Source organism: Rhinatrema bivittatum, chromosome 9 (assembly GCF_901001135.1).
Source record: "Rhinatrema bivittatum chromosome 9, aRhiBiv1.1, whole genome shotgun sequence".
Taxonomy (NCBI): Eukaryota; Metazoa; Chordata; class Amphibia; order Gymnophiona; family Rhinatrematidae; genus Rhinatrema; species Rhinatrema bivittatum.
In genome coordinates this window covers 258942675-258958620 of record NC_042623.1, presented here as the reverse complement: position 1 = coordinate 258958620, position 15946 = coordinate 258942675, and the positions used below count along the sequence as shown (strand labels likewise).

Below are 15946 nucleotides of genomic sequence, written 5' to 3'. Positions count from 1 at the left end.
AACCGGCACATCAAAACAACCCTAAAACCCACCCCGAACCTTTAAAACAAATCCCCCACCCTCCCGAACCCCCCCAAAATGTTTTAAATTACCTGGGGTCCAGTGGGGGGGTCCTGGCGCGATCTCCCGCTCTCTGGCCACGGCTGTGTTAAGAGAAATGGCGCCGGTGGCCCTTTGCCCTTATCATGTGACAGGGCAAAAGGTAGTGCCGGCGCCATTTTGGTTCCTGGTTCCCAACGTCACGCATGCAGGAGATCGCTCCTGGACCCCCGCTGGACCCCCAGGGACTTTTGGCCAGCTTGGGAGGGCCTCCTGACCCCCGCAAGACTTGCCAAAAGTCCAGCGGGGGTCCGGGAGCGACCTCCTGCACGCGGGCCGTATTGCCAATATTCAAAATGTCGCCGGCGCTACCTTTGCCCTCACTATGTCATATGGGCGACGGTCGGCAGACAGGGGGCGCTCGAGCAAAAGCAGGCCGAAGCCTGAAGAAAATACGTCCAAGGAGTAAGCTGAAGAGGCGTCCAATGGTAGGCTTGAGTAAGGGCTGGCTGTGATCCAAAGGCAGTGGCAAGCAAGGCTGAGGTTTGATCACGGAGATAGTCTAGAGCGTAGTCAAGCAAGGCAGAGGTCTGATCACAGAGATGGTCAAACGTTTAGTCAGGCAAAGTGGAGTTCTGGGTCTGAAGATAGGCAAAGCGTAGTTGGGCGAAGCAGTGGTCTGGGTCTGGAGATAGGCTGTAGCATAGTCAGGAGGCAGGCAGCAGGCAGAGTAGTTAGGGAACAGGCCGAGGTCAGTACCAGAGAGACAGTCTGAAGGTACTACCTGGGGAGACGGACAGACGAACACAGGAACAGAAGGACGCTAGAACAATAGGATGCAGGAACAAGGCTGGAACAAGGCTGGAACAGTAGGATGCAGGAACAAGGTTGGAACAAAGCTGGAATGAGACTGGAACAAAGCTTAGAATGCAGTGACAATCTAAGAACATAAGAACATACCATACTGGGTCAGACCAAGGGTCCATCAAGCCCAGCATCCTGTTTCTAACAGTGGCCAATCCAGGCTATAAGAACCTGGCAAGTACCCAAAAACTAAGTCTATTCCATGTTACTGTTGCTAGTAATAGCAGTGGCTGTCAACTTAATTAAAAGCAGGTAATGGACTTCTCCTCCAAGAACTTATCCAATCCTTTCTTAAACACAGCTATACTAACTGCACTAACCACTTCCTCTGGCAACAAATTCCAGAGTTTAATTGTGCATTGAGTGAAAAAGAACTTTCTCCGATTAGTTTTAAATGTGCCCCATGCTAACTTCATGGAGTGCCCCCTAGTCTTTCTATTATCTGAAAGAGTAAATAACCGATTCACATCTACCCATTCTAGACCTCTCATGATTTTAAACACCTCTATCATATCCCCCCTCAGCCGTCTCTTCTCCAAGCTGAAAAGTCCTAACCTCTTTAGTCTTTCCTCATAGGGGAGCTGTTCCATTCCCCTTATCATTTTGGTCGCCCTTCTCTGTATCTTCTCCATTGCAATTATATCTTTTTTGAGATGCGGCGACCAGAATTGTACACAGTATTCAAGGTGCGGTCTCACCATGGAGCAATACAGAGACATTATGACATTTTTTGTTTTATTCACCATTCCCTTTCTAATAATTCCCAACATTCTGTTTGCTTTTTTGACTGCCGCAGCACACTGAACTGATGATTTCAATGTATTATCCACTATGACGCCAAGATCTCTTCCTTGGGTGGTAGAACCTAATATGGAACCTAACATTGTGTAATTATAGCATGGGTTATTTTTCCCTATGTGCATCACCTTGCACTTATCCATATTAAATTTCATCTGCCATTTCAATGCCCAATTTTCCAGTCTCACAAGGTCTTCCTGCAATTTATCACAATCTGCTTGTGATTTAACTACTCTGAGCAATTTTGTATCATCTGCAAATTTGATTACCTCACTCATCGTATTTCTTTCTAGATCATTTATAAATATATTGAAAAGTAAGGGTCCCAATACAAATCCCTGAGACACTCCAGTGCCCACTCCCTTCCACTGAGAAAATTGCCCATTTAATCCTACTTTCTGTTTCCTGTCTTTTAGCCAGTTTGCAATCCACGAAAGGACATTGCCACCTATCCCATGACTTTTTACTTCTCCTAGCAGAGCAAACCCGATTGCCAAGGCAAGGAAGTGCAGGCAGGAACTTCCTTAAGTAGTTCCTTCAATCAGGGCGTGCCGCGGAGCTAGGACCCGCCCCTGGCCCTACAAGAGGCCGGGCGGTCTATGTGCGCGTAGGGGTGTGGCAACTCCACGGATGACGCCGGACTCTGGCGTGAGGCCTGGTGCGCAGTGGAAGGCCTGGCGACTGCCACCATGGGATGCCAGGGCTTGGAAGAGCTTGCGGCTGCAGCTGGGGAGGACGACCCTGGACCTGCTGAGGAGCTAGAGAGGTGAGCAGGCCCGTGCGCGGTTCGGACGCGGATGGGGTGCGTAACACTTTCTAGCTCAGGCTCATGAAGTGACTCTGGTATCTGGAGAGGTTAACCAACTGGCATTAGTTCAATCCTTCCTGATACAGGATAAGTTTGTTGTGAGTAAGAAGATTAAACATTTTGAGAGCTATATGAGGTAGTTACATCTGTGATTTATACATTTCCCCAAGATGCATACAATTTATGTTATTTATTTATTTATTTAAAAAATAGACTGCTTTCCTGATTTAAATTAAATCACCCAAAGTGTAAATCGCCTAGACCTTTTTTTGTTAGGCGTTTAATAAGTTTTAATAAATGAAAATGAAATGAAAAATAAAATGAAATTAGTTCATTAGTTCTAAATTTATTTAAACATTATTGGCTGAGGTGCTCAAAATGCCTGAAATTGCAATTCTCCCTATTAGAAAAAAATATTATTTGCCTACTGGGAGGTTGGCAAGGCAAGGTACTAGTGAATTGTCATTGGATCCTTTTGATTTGATATCTTTCTTGGAAAGATAAGGGGAGGAAGATATATCAAGAGCCTCACTTTTGGTTTCATTTGTGTTTGATCAGGATAAGGACTCTATTTTACGTCTGTGCTGTCGTCATAAGGATACTGTTTTTATGGGAGCTCAAATTAGGGTTTGTCCTGAGATGTGCAAAAAAAATACAAAAGCAGCAAAAAAAATTTATGGAAATGCATCAGGAGGTTTTATCACTTGACATTTTGTTTTCTTTGTGGGTGCATAGTTAAATTTGAACAGGCCACTTATGACTTTCTTGAACCTTCACTGCTTTGTTTTTTTCTTTGATTCTAGGCAACTAGTATGAGGAGGGAATGTGGGTACCGGGTAAATGCGTTAAACTGGGAGCTTAGATAGATACAGGTGTTTATTTACCTTTTCTTATTTCATATTGGATACCATACCCTCCATGACTACTTATTTTGATCCCCCCCCCAACACATTCCTCTTGCGGGCTAAAATGAAGACATATGCTTATATTTTCTTTCTTCTTTTACTGCTGTTTATTTATATGGATATATATGTCTTCTATTTCTGTTCAAGCGTATGCTTGTATAACCTGGAAATTTAAAAAAAAAGTATACACTCTTACCTTTTAGCAGAGGAGCAGATGCACCAGGACCCAGTGGCCTCAGACAGACATGGCAGCACTCTTGGGTGATGGCTCCTTGCCCTGAAGAGGATAATGTTGAGGATGAGGTACCTGTAGAGGAGCACCTAGCATGTGAGCAGCAACAGCCCATGATGGAGAAGAGGAGGGTGCAGCTGAGGCCCAGGCCACAGCTGCTTTATCACTCATGCAGATCTCTAGCAGCTTGCAGGAGAGCATAAGGAAACCAACACTGCAGAAGAAGAAGAGGAGGAGGAGGTGTAGGCCAAGCTAGTGGAGAGGTGCTTATTTGAATTGAATGTCAGACTGGTGGAGGAGATGACAGATCTCAGGACTGAGACAAGAGATGCAGGGTGTTTGGCAGGAGCTAGGGGACATTTGTGATGCAATGGATGCTTAGATTGTAATGTGGAGGAAGGTGTTCCAGAGGGTGCTGCCCCTACCAGTCAGAGCCCTCACCAGCTCCATACTATGTAATGGCTCCTGGGATGCCGCCCCTACCAGCCTTTGCAGCATCATCAGGATGGATGGTGCTTCCCTAGGCCAGGTTTTTTTTAAGTTTAGTTGTAGTTTATTTAAAATGTATTAATTGATTATGTCAAGGCACTAGATGTACAGTATAACATACATGAAATGCACAGTAAAAACAATTCTGAACAACATGGGTCACTTGCTTTTAACAATCTCTCATCTTATTATTGAGTTCTTCATTGGGGAAAGGTAAGAACTGCACCACAAGGAATAAATGTCACCAGAGCTAGCACAAATTTGGTTTGTGTTAGCTAGATTGAGAAAAAGGCCTTTAGTCTAGTTTTAAAGTGGAGAGTGTTCCACAAGTTCAGGAGCTGTGACTGCAAAGGCACAGTCTCTGGTTTCTGCTAGCTGAGCTTGCTTTAAAGAAAGGATATCTAGCAAACCCATCTGAGAAGATTTTAAAGATCTAGTTGGATGATAAATCCACAATAAGGCATTTGCCCAGGGAAGCAAGATTGAAGTTATGCCTCTTGATGGAGGTTTTATATTGAATTCTAAAATGAACTGGGAACCAACAAAGCTTGAACATTACAGGAGTAATGTGGTCCCTGTAAGACTTTCCTTCAATTAGAATGGCGGTGGCATTCAGCAGCCGCTGTAGCGATCTCAGGCAGGAAATTGGCAGACCCAGAAAGATTATATTATAATAGTCAATTACAGATAGCATTATGGCTTGTATCACCAAATGGAAATCAGAATAATCAAAGATGTGCTTAAGGCTACACAGGATTTGCAATTTGAAGAACACTGCATTGATTACTGTTTTAATATGATGGCAAAAAGATAAATTAGGGTCTATCCAAACTCCAAGACTTTTTACATGGGGACGATGGGAAAGGTGACATTATCTAAAATAATGAAAGAGGGAAGTGGTTTGCTACAATTCCATTGTATTACAATGAATGCAGTCTTTCCAATGTTATGAGTCAGTTTGTTATGAAGTAACCACTGCTTAATGGTAGACATGCAAATACAATTAACTTCACCATGTCTGACCAGTTGGATTGTATACAGATGAAAAATTGAATGTCAATGGCAAATATTCTATATCCATCTCAAAGGTTTGTGAGAATCTTGTATACAGAAGATAAATACATGTTAAACAGTAGTGAAGATAGCAATGAGCCTTGATGGATACCAGTAGAGGCAAACATCAATTTCAAGATTTTGTTAGCAACTGTTAGCAGGGCCAAATGCTCAGAAAGATGAGATTTGAACCATTCTAGCACAATCCTAGAGATACCACATCCCCTGAGGCAAAAGAGCAAAATATGGCCAATGGTGTCAAAGGCTGATGATATATCCAATAATGCCAATATATAACTTTTGCCAGCATCCATATCTCTTCTGAATGTATCGAAGAGGGAGACCAGAAGAATCTCTGTTCTCAATATTTGTCTAAACACAAACTGGTATGGGCTGAGGATCTGATTCTCATCTAAAATATTAGACATTTGTGTTACTACCAATTCTAGAACTTTAGTCAAAAAAGGAAATAATGAGATTGGTCTATAATTAGTATGATCGGAAGTGTCAAGGCACTACTTTTTTAACAGGGGTTTGATGAGGGCTTTTTTCAAGGATGTGGGAACAACACTTTCAGATTTTAATACATAGTCCCTATGAAAAATTTTACATTGGGAAAACAATCTGTTAAATTTGAACTTGATTCTCGATACACAGAAGTTGTCTGAAAAATAAAAGAACAGATGCTCCATTAGTGACTCATTGTCTGACATACAATCATGAGTTTGAGCATCTCCTTTTTTGCGTTATTGACAAGATCAAGAAATATCAAAGAGGAGGGGATTTAAATCAAGAATTATGTAGAAGGGAACAGCATTGGATCGACATGTTGAACACCATTGAGCTCAATGGACTGAATTCAGAGATTGAATGGCATTTCTTTATATAAATAATAGGGATGTGAATCATTTTTCTGACGATTTTCAAACTCATCAGAAATTGGGGGCTCCCCGAACCCGATAGGAAAACTCCACGAAATTGTTCATGGGGTTCTCATATTGTTTTGGGGGAGGGCGGGAAAAATGGCACACAAAAACAACCCCTAAACCCACCCTGACCCTTTAAAACATCCTTTAGCATCCCCCACCCTCCCGACCCCCCAAAAACCTTCTTAAAGTACCTGGTGGTCCAGTGGGGGTCCCAGGAGTGATCTCCCACTCTTGGGCCATTGGCTGCCACTAATCAAAATGGTGCCGATGGCCCTTTGCCCTTACCATGGACAGGGGCTACCAGTGCCATTGGTCGGCCCCTGTCATATGGTAGGAGCACAAGATGGTGCCGGCCGTCCATTGCTCCTACCATATGACAGGGGTTAACCAATGGCACCGGTAGCCCCTGTGACATAGTAAGGTCAAAGGCTATCGGCGCCATTTTGAATACTTGCAGCCAACGGCGTGAGTGCAGTAGATGGCTCCCGGACCCCTGCTGGACCACCAGGGAGTTTTGGCAAGTTGGGGGGATCAGGAGGGTGGGGGGTTATAGTTAATTAAATTTTAGCCGGGAAGCGAATAAGAATGGAACGCATGAATGGATCGGGGCCCCCCCTTGCCGAATGCAACGTATCTGCCCCCCCCATGAATACAAATACCGAATGTAACGTATGCGGTCCCTCTGCACATCCCTAGTGTTTAACGCTGATGACTCTGTTAGAGACTGGAGAGTGTTTTATTTGGATGGAGTGTTCTCGGCCAGGCACTGACCTTGCAGGAAACCCTGCCCCCAGCTCTCAGCCCTGGAGAACTGTTTCCTCACCTCGAGGTTGTACATACAAAGCATCCTGAGACTGGAAAGGTGGCCCCCATGAAAAGGGAGATTACAAATGTAATGGAGAAAGTCTGATATTTGAAACAAACAAAAAGAAGTAGACAATATATTCACATGATGATAAATCTGCCAATATCGTGCATATTAAAACATCATAAATTTTTATGTAAGAAGAAAAGACTTCATCTAGCACAGTGTCACTTGAACACTTTATGTGCTACCAGTATAATCACCAGTCTTAATATCTCCTATTTTTTTTAAGCATTTTAGTGAAGCATTAAAAACTCTTACAATTCTTGTTGTGAAAAATAGTCCAGAAAATAACACAAAAACTTAAGTATGGCTGTAAGTGATTCAGTTCATTTCTCATATTGACAAAAACCCAACATGAATCATGTTTCACCTGACTGGGTTGTATCAGAGTGCATTCCTACAAAAATAAAGTAGTATTAATAATTGAGTCATAAGAGATTAAAAAAACAACAGTCTTTTTCTGTAACTTTAGAATAGTCTTTTCTGCAACTTTAGAACTGCACAAGACAATTTTTTTTGGCAATGCAAACGTCTGCTACCTTGATTCCTTAAAAATGGCATCTTGAAGCCTTACGCATACTTATACACCTATCAAAAAAATGGATTGGTAGATGAGAATTTTAAATGGATTTATCCCTGTCTGTGTCCACTGAAGTCTCTACGAATCATATTTTATACAAGGAATAATCCTATTAATGGATTGTTAATCAACTTTATTCTGCAATATAAATGTATGCATAATTAAATTGTCCAATATATGTGCTGTGAAAGAGCCATTTTGTTATAAAAAATATTGTCATTCAATCTATGACTACAGTCCATTTAATTCAATAATGTTTAATCAACACTTTTCTTGTCCAGTTGTAGCTAAAATTCCAGTATGAAGTATCGAGGAGCCATTTTTTATTAGAGATGTGAATCGGAACCGGAATCGGTTCCGATTCTGGGTTCGGGGACTAAAGGGAAATTTTTTGCGTGCGGTCCTATTGTTTTTTTGTTTATCGGCTGCGCCCGAGCCGATAAACAAAAAACCCACCCGGCCCTTTAAAACACATCCTTTAGCTTCCCCCACCCTTCCGACCCCCCCCCAAAAAAAAAACTTGCCCTTACTATGTCACAGGGGCTATCGGCACCATTTTGAATACCAGCAGCCGATGGCCCGAGTGCAGGAGCTTGCTCCTGGACCCCCGCTGGACCACCAGGGACTTTTGTCAAATCTTGGGGGACCCTCCTGACCCCATAAGACTTGCCAAAAGTTCCTGGTGGTCCAGCGCATGCCTGGGAGCGATCTCCTGCACTCAGGCCATCGGCTGCTAGTAATCAAAATGGCGCCTTTGCCTTTCTATGTCGCAGGGGCTATTGGCGCCATTTTGAATACCGACAGTTGATGGCATGAGTACAGTAGATGGCTCCCGGACCCCCGCTGGACCACAAGGGAGTTTTGGTAAGTCTTGGGGGGGTCAGGAGGGTGGGAGTTTTGTTTAAATTTGCTCCTTTAGATGGCCAAATAATTCGGTGAAGATTCGTTGTATTCGTGGGAATCGCGATACGTTGCGGATTTCCAATACGTTGCAAACGAATGCACACCCCTATTAAACACAGTGACAATCAAGTAGATGCAGGTAGAAGTACAACTTAAAGGAAATCACAGTTCAAAGAAAGCTTTAGTCAGCTCCTCATAAAAAACCCTTATGAAGATGGTTTCTTTGTGCAGCACCACAAGGTCTCAAGTAACTTTGTTACTTTCCCCTTCCTTTGTCCCCTTTGCAAAACCAGGTTAATATTTTCTTCCACTCTTCCAGCAGATCAACTTCTGAGCAGTCTCTTACCCTTTTCTTCCTTAGTAGGAATGTGAATCATTTTTCTGACGGATGGAAATATCGTATGAGATTTTCTCATCTGTCAGGAATTGGGGGGGTCCCTGAAAGTGATAGGAAAACCCCACAAAATGTTCATGGGGTTCTCTTATTGGTTTTTTTTTGGGGGGGGGGCAGGAAGAAAGGGCACACAAAACCTCCAAACCCACCCTGACCCTTTAAATCTCATTATTTAGAATCCCCCACCCTCCCGACCCTCCCAAAACTTTTCTAAAGTACCTGGTGGTCCAGCGGGGGTTCCAGGAGTGATCTCCTGCTCTCGGGCCGTCGGCTGCCACTAATCAATATGGTGCCGATAGTGCTTTGCCCTTACCATGTGGCACCGATAGACCCTGTCACATGGTAGGAGCAGAAGATGGCACCGGCCATCCAGTGCTCCTATCATGTGACAGGGTCCGGCCAATGGCACGGATACCCTGTCACATGGTAAGGGAAAAGGGCCATCGGCGCCATTTTGATTTGTGGCAGCCGACGGCCCGGAAGCGGGAGGACAGCCCGGAGCGGGAGATTGCTCCTGGGAGCGGGAGATCGCTCCAGGGACCCCCATTGGACCACCAGGTATCATGGGGTTTTTCTATCATTTTGGGGGAGCCCCCGATTTCTCACGATTTTGAAAATATCGACGATATTTTCAATCGTCCGAAGCCCGATTCACATCCCTAAAAATAAAGATAAAGAGGAAGATTGGTGGGGTTTTAAGGGTTGGGCATAATTGGGGGGAGTAAAGGCTATTAAACCATGGGGGTTTGGAAGACCTCTCCCTTAACTGGGTGAACTGGGGCTGAACTGGTAAAACTGGAAATGGCATCAGCACATCTCCTTTTAAAATCCCCCAGTTTACACAGTAGAAGCGACATTTGCATGCACTTGCGTGCACCCACTTAAAATTTGGCGTACATGTGCATGCGGCCAGGCTGTTTTTTAACAGGCGTGCATATACATGCACAAGTTATAAAATAGCCATGTCCCTGGGTATGTGCTGACAAATGCATGCACATGCAAACCTGCGTGCCAGTTTGAAGGTTACCATCCCTATGTATTTAAAGGAGTTTATTTTGCTTTAAGGTCCTTTGGAGTGTTAAAATGACACATCAGGTGTTTGAATTGTTCAGGTGTGGCCCTGTAATTCTTCTAAGAGAAAGTGGCTATGATTGTGCTTTCCTGCTGCAGTTTTCACAACATTGCAATAAGGAACTGCATGGAAGTCAACATTAATTCCTATCTACCACCTGATCTGCACTGCCCCCCCAGTCATATGTCATGATAGCATCATGAGAGGGAGGCAGAACAGAAGCAGAATCTTAGTGGATTGCTTCTTCTTCTTGTAAGGGACACCAAAGCGGGAAGAAAGTTTTACTCCATCATTGCTAACTCAATTTTGCTTTCTGTCTTTCTTTTTACAGAGCACGAATGCCTCACTGGTCCTTCCTCTGCTATCTCTTAAGGTAAACTCACGAATGAGACATAAGTATCGCCTACTTTATGGGTGACACCGAGGCCTCTAGTGTAGCTACATTGCATCCTTTGAATGGGCTGCAGCCATTAGGCAATAAGAGGCCAATTTTTAAAGGACTTAGGACTAACCTTTTGAGTTGGGCTCTTAAATTGGGCATCCTGGAAATTTACTAGGGCTGAGTGCTTAAACGTAGCTGCCTAGTTTCACTAGGTGCCTAAATTTAGGGGCCTAAAAGTGAATGGCTGTAGGGAGTGGAAGAGCGGGGAAACAAAGTTAGGTGCTTAGTGCTGATTTTTAGTGGCACCTAACATAGGATCCTGTTACGCCCCCCACCCACGGTCATCCCGCGCTCGGGATTCTCTCACCTTCAGGGTCACACAGCAGGTCCCAGTCCTGTCTCCCTCGCGGCTCTTGCGAGTCCAGCTAGGCCCCGGACTCCCGTGGCAGTGGTCGCCGGGCCTTTGGTCACACGCCAGGCCCCACGCCGGGCCTCGGCATCCCAGCAGCTGGCCATGCCCCTACACACGTGCGCGCGGACCAGCCACACTGATATGGGTTCTAGGGCGGGGCCTAGTTCCGCAGTGCACGCTGATTGAATGGATGTTAAAAGGAAATTCCTGGCCTCACTTCCTTGCCTTGGCATGTGGGGCAGTGCCTAAGGTGAAGAGACCTTGATCCTAAGGTTGTGGGTTCAAGTCCCACTCTGGGTGCTTCTAAGAGTTGATTCCAAGTTCATGGGTCCCAACCCCCACATCCATCAATCCAAGAAAGCTCTTGGGTTCAAGCTCCCACTTCAAGAATTCCTAGAACTAGAACATCTGTCCTGTTCAGTTGCTTGCCCTGGACTTTGCTCCTGTTGATGGGCTCCTGTCTGACCATTCTGTCTGTTCCTGTGATGGCTGGAGACATGGCCCAGCAGGATGAAGATTGTGCACTGCATTTGGTCAGTGTTTTCCTGAGATTGCCCGTGCTTGTTCCAGGATTGTTATGTTCCTGCTTGTACCTGTCTTTGTTGTTTGTCTTACCTAGCACTGCCTTTCTGGTAAAGACCTCAGCCAGTTCCTGACTTGTCTACCTACCTGCCCAAGACCTCTGCCTGACCTCTGGATCTTGACCCTTGCTTTGTTGACAACACCTCGGACTGATACTTGACCTTGCTTGATTCTGGCTCTGTCCCTAGCCTTGTCATCACCAACACTCTTCTGGTTCGCTTATCTCCAACCTGTTTCCAGCCTCGACCTCGGACTTCCAGTGGTAAAGATCTACACTGCCTCTGTATACTTCAGTGCTCTGCCCCTGTGGTCAGTTCCCATACTGCCTCAGGCCAGGGGGTCCACCACTGAGCGCAACAGGTTGCCAAGGCCATGGACTCAGTGGAGTCTCCCATCTCCAGGGCCCTACTAGGACTGGCCGCTACAGTAAAGCAACACCATCAAGCATTGGAGATGCTGGCTTCCTCAGTGGAGGAGCTACGCTCCCAGCTACAAGAGACTGCTATTGCTAACCTTGTGGGCCTCCTGGCCACTATGCTTCATAGAGCAACTTTGGTACTTCCTGCACCTCCTAGATACAATGGAGACCCACACACCTGCCATGGCTTCCTTAATCAGTGCTTTATGCAATTCGCTCTCCAGCCTTCCTTGTTTTTGAAGGCGATCACGAAGATCACCTTCATCCTGACCCGATTGGAAGGGAAGGCCCTTGCATGGGCCTCTCCCTTATGGGAACACTCTGATCCTATCCTCTCCAAGATGTCTGACTTCCTTACTCTCTTAAAGTAGACCTTTGGAGATCCTGGTCAGATGGCTATCCCTAGTCACATTCACTTTCACTTCACTTTCGTCAAGGGGCAAGAACTCTCTTGGAATATACAGTGGATTTCTGAACTCTAGACACAGAACTCGAGTGGCAAGAGAATTGCCTACAAGCCATTTTTTTGAATGGACTCTTGTCAGCTCTAAAGGATGAGCTCTCCGTCCGTGAGGCTCCCACATCTCTAGAGGACTTGATCTCGCTTGCCGGCAGGATCAATCATCGCCTCCGGCAAAGATGCCTAGATGTAAAGGCTCCATGCCCTTCTCCAGTTCGACCTGCAAGTGTACTCTGCACCCCTGCAAGGGTCGTAAAACCATCATCTTCCTCCAAGGTGGAACCCATGGAGGTGAATTGTGGATGGTTGTCTCCCACGGAACATCTCCACCATAGAAAAGAAGGGCTTTGTCTTTACTGTGGCACTTCTGGACATCGTCTGCAGTGCTGCCCGGTTCGTCTGGGAAACTGCAATGCCTAAGCCTAGCAGGGATCCCGAGCTTGGGCGCAATTGTTTATGGCCCTCAACTCCTGCTTCCTGTATCCCTGGGTATCAAGACCCACACGTTCGCTACCACTGCTCTCATTGATTCTGGAGCGAGTGGCAGTTTCATTATGGACGATATGGTCAAGATATTGGGAATACCTCTTCAATCATTGGAGGTGAGTCTCCATATTGCTTCCATCCAAGGAGAACATCTTCCCGGTCTTATCACCCATTGGATCATGGTTTTTCACCTGTCAGTGGGCACACTCCATAAAGTAGAAACTTTCTTCTACGTGTTAAAACGCTCAACACATCTGGTAAATCTGGGGTTGCCCTGCTCTAGACTCACAAACCCCAGTTCAACTGGCAGTCCCTGCAGTTTGTACAGTGGGGTCCGAAATGCCAAGCCACCTGTCTCTAGCTGGTGTCTCCCATGATCCTGGTTTTAAAGTCTACAACGCTTCCTGGTCTGCCTTCTCAGTATGCGGAATTCGGTAATGTATTCTCAAAACAGAAAGCAGACACCTTGCCTCTGTTATGTAAGTTCAACTATCCCATTGAATTACTGCCAGGCACGATGCCTCCCAAAGGCAGAACCTATCCCTTGTCACAGCCTGAGAAGCAGGCTATGTCAGAGTATATAAAAGAAAACTTGGAAAAGAGCTTTATTCAACCATCTGATTCACCCACAGGAGCGGGATTCTTCTTTGTGAAGAAAAAAGATGGTGGGCTCCACCCTTGCATTGACTATCGGGGGTCTTAATGCTATAATGCATAAGGACTGTTACCCACTACATCTTATCAGTGAATTATTTGATCGCCTCGAGGGCACCATAGTATTTACCAAGTTGGACTTTAGTGCGTACAACTTAGTACGTATTCAACCTGATGACATCTGGAAGACAGCATTTAATACTAAGGATGGTCATTATGAATATGTGGTCATGCCTTTTGGGCTATGTAACGCCCTAGCCATCTTTCAGAATCTCATGAATGAGATCTTCAGGGACCTTCTATACAATTTTTTTGTCATCTACCTTGACGTCATTCTGATATTCTCCAAGGATATTGAAAGTTACCATGAACATGTTCATATTGTCCTCCAACGATTATAAGAAAATCATCTCTACACTAAGCTAGAAAAATGTCTGTTTGACCGCACTAGTCTACCCTTCCTAGGGTACATCATATCTCACTGTGGTTTTTCCATGGACCCTGCGAAGGTCCAAGGAATTCATGATTGGCCCCAGCCAGTTGGGCTTTGAGCCTTACAATTGTTCCTAGGCTTCACTAACTATTATCAAAGCTTCATTGCTAATTACTCCTCCATGGTCACCCCATTTACATTGATGTCTAAGAAGGGGGCCAATATCCGAGTCTGGACACTGAAAGCCATTGCGGCCTTCCAGAGACTTAAAGATGCCTTTAGCTCTGGCCTGTGTCTCCATCACCCGGACCCTAAACGTCCATTTATAGTCGAGGTAGACGCCTCAGCTATCGGAGCAGGGGCTGTCTTAAGCCAGCACTCGTCCACAGGCAAATTAACTCCATGCTCCTTCTATTCGCAAAAGTTCACCCCCACAGAACAACACTACACAGTTGGCGATTGTGAATTATTGGCAGTGAAGTTGGCCTTTCAGGAATGGCGCCCCTGGTTGGAAGGGGTGCAGTACAAATTCACTATATTCACAGATCACAAGAACTTAGAGCACCTCAAGGAGGCCCAGCTTCTAAACCCCTGGTAGGCCCGCTGGGCCTTATTCTTCGAGATAATTGATTTTAATCTTTGTTTTAGGTCTGGTTCCAAAAATCAGCGAGCTGATGCACTGTCTCGTTCCTTTGACCTGAAGACCTACCAGAAAGTCCCAGTTATATTATCGATCCTGCCTGTATATCCATAGCAGCAACCACTACTGTTCCAGTCGGGAAGACTGTCGTCCCTCGCCAACTCCGAGAGTAGGTCTTAAGATGGGCCCATGATTCAAAACTAGCAGGCCATCCTGGCCGTGCCAGGACACTAGAGATGCTACACCGCCATTACTGGTGGCCCACTATGGTACAGGATTAGCAGCCAATGTCCAGAAAATTGGAAAATCTTTATTGCAAGGTGACACGAGTGTGTGAAGAGTGCCCAACTCTGGCCGAGTTTCGCCCTCTTACAGTGGGGCTACATCAGGGGCTCAACTCAATTCGTGTATTAGATGAAAGAGTCCAAGTCTTAAAAAAGACTACATTGGGTATTTATTGGATTGGCTTGAAAAAAGCTTACTGGCAGCGATATCACTGTTTTTTCATGTGTTCATCAACACAAGGTAATGAAAATACCGATATGCTTTAAACTGGCAGCGATATCACTGTTTTTTCATGTGTTCATCAACACAAGGTAATGAAAATACCGATATGCTTTAAACTATGCTGCCATTCATGCTTGCTGTCACAAGTTTAAAGCATATCGGTATTTTCATTACCTTGTGTTGATGAACACATGAAAAAACAGTGATATCGCTGCCAGTAAGCTTTTTTCAAGCCAATCCAATAAATACCCAATGTAGTCTTTTTTAAGACTTGGGCTCTTTCATCTAATACACAAATTGAGTTGAGCCCCTGATGTAGCCCCACTGTAAGAGGGCGAAACTCGGCCAGAGTTGGGCACTCTTCACACACTCGTGTCACCTTGCAATAAAGATTTTCCAATTTTCTGGACATTGGCTGCTAATCCTGTTTTGTTGCCCTCACGGCTTTGTTAGACAGCCTTCCTTGCTGTTTCTTCAGTCCTCCACTATGGTACAGGACTCCCAGAGTTATGTAGACTCTTGTCCCACCTGCGTGCAACAAAAACCTACCACAGGGAAGCCCTGGGGCTTGCTACAGCCACTCCCAGCACCTACAGAACTTTGGTCCAGTATTTCAACTGATTTCATCACGGATCTTCCTGCACAAGGCAACACAGTGATTTGGGTCATAATCGACCGCTTCTCAAAGATGGGGCATTTCATCCCATTACCGGGTCTCCCGTCCACCCTGGAACTTGCAAAACTATTCTTAAAAAATATTTTTGACTTCACGGGCTTGGGAGGGCTATGGGGCCGAGGAGAACTCATGGGAACCCTCTCAGAATATCCTTGACAAGAATATCCTGAAAACCTTCCATGGACCATCCTGAGAAACCCCAGCCACATAGGGGGAGGCCTAGAAGGGGGGTACTGTTACGCGCCCCACCCGCGGTCGTCCTGCATTTGGGACCGCTCACTTTCAGGGTCACACAGTGGGTCCCGGTCCTGTCTCCCTTGCAGCCCTCGCAAGCCCAGCTAAGCCCTGGTGTCCCATGGTGT

At 45.3% G+C, this 15946-nt stretch overlaps 1 long non-coding RNA gene across 2 annotated transcripts in view; it reads left to right on the top strand.

Annotated features, from left to right (window-relative positions):
- LOC115098901 overlaps positions 1 to 15946 on the top strand; it is a 106674-nt gene that overhangs the window by 73737 nt on the left and 16991 nt on the right. For both annotated transcript variants that reach the window (XR_003858635.1, XR_003858634.1), the window contains exon 4: positions 10266 to 10307. This is a non-coding gene — a long non-coding RNA (uncharacterized LOC115098901). The remainder of the gene's footprint in view (positions 1 to 10265; positions 10308 to 15946) is intronic.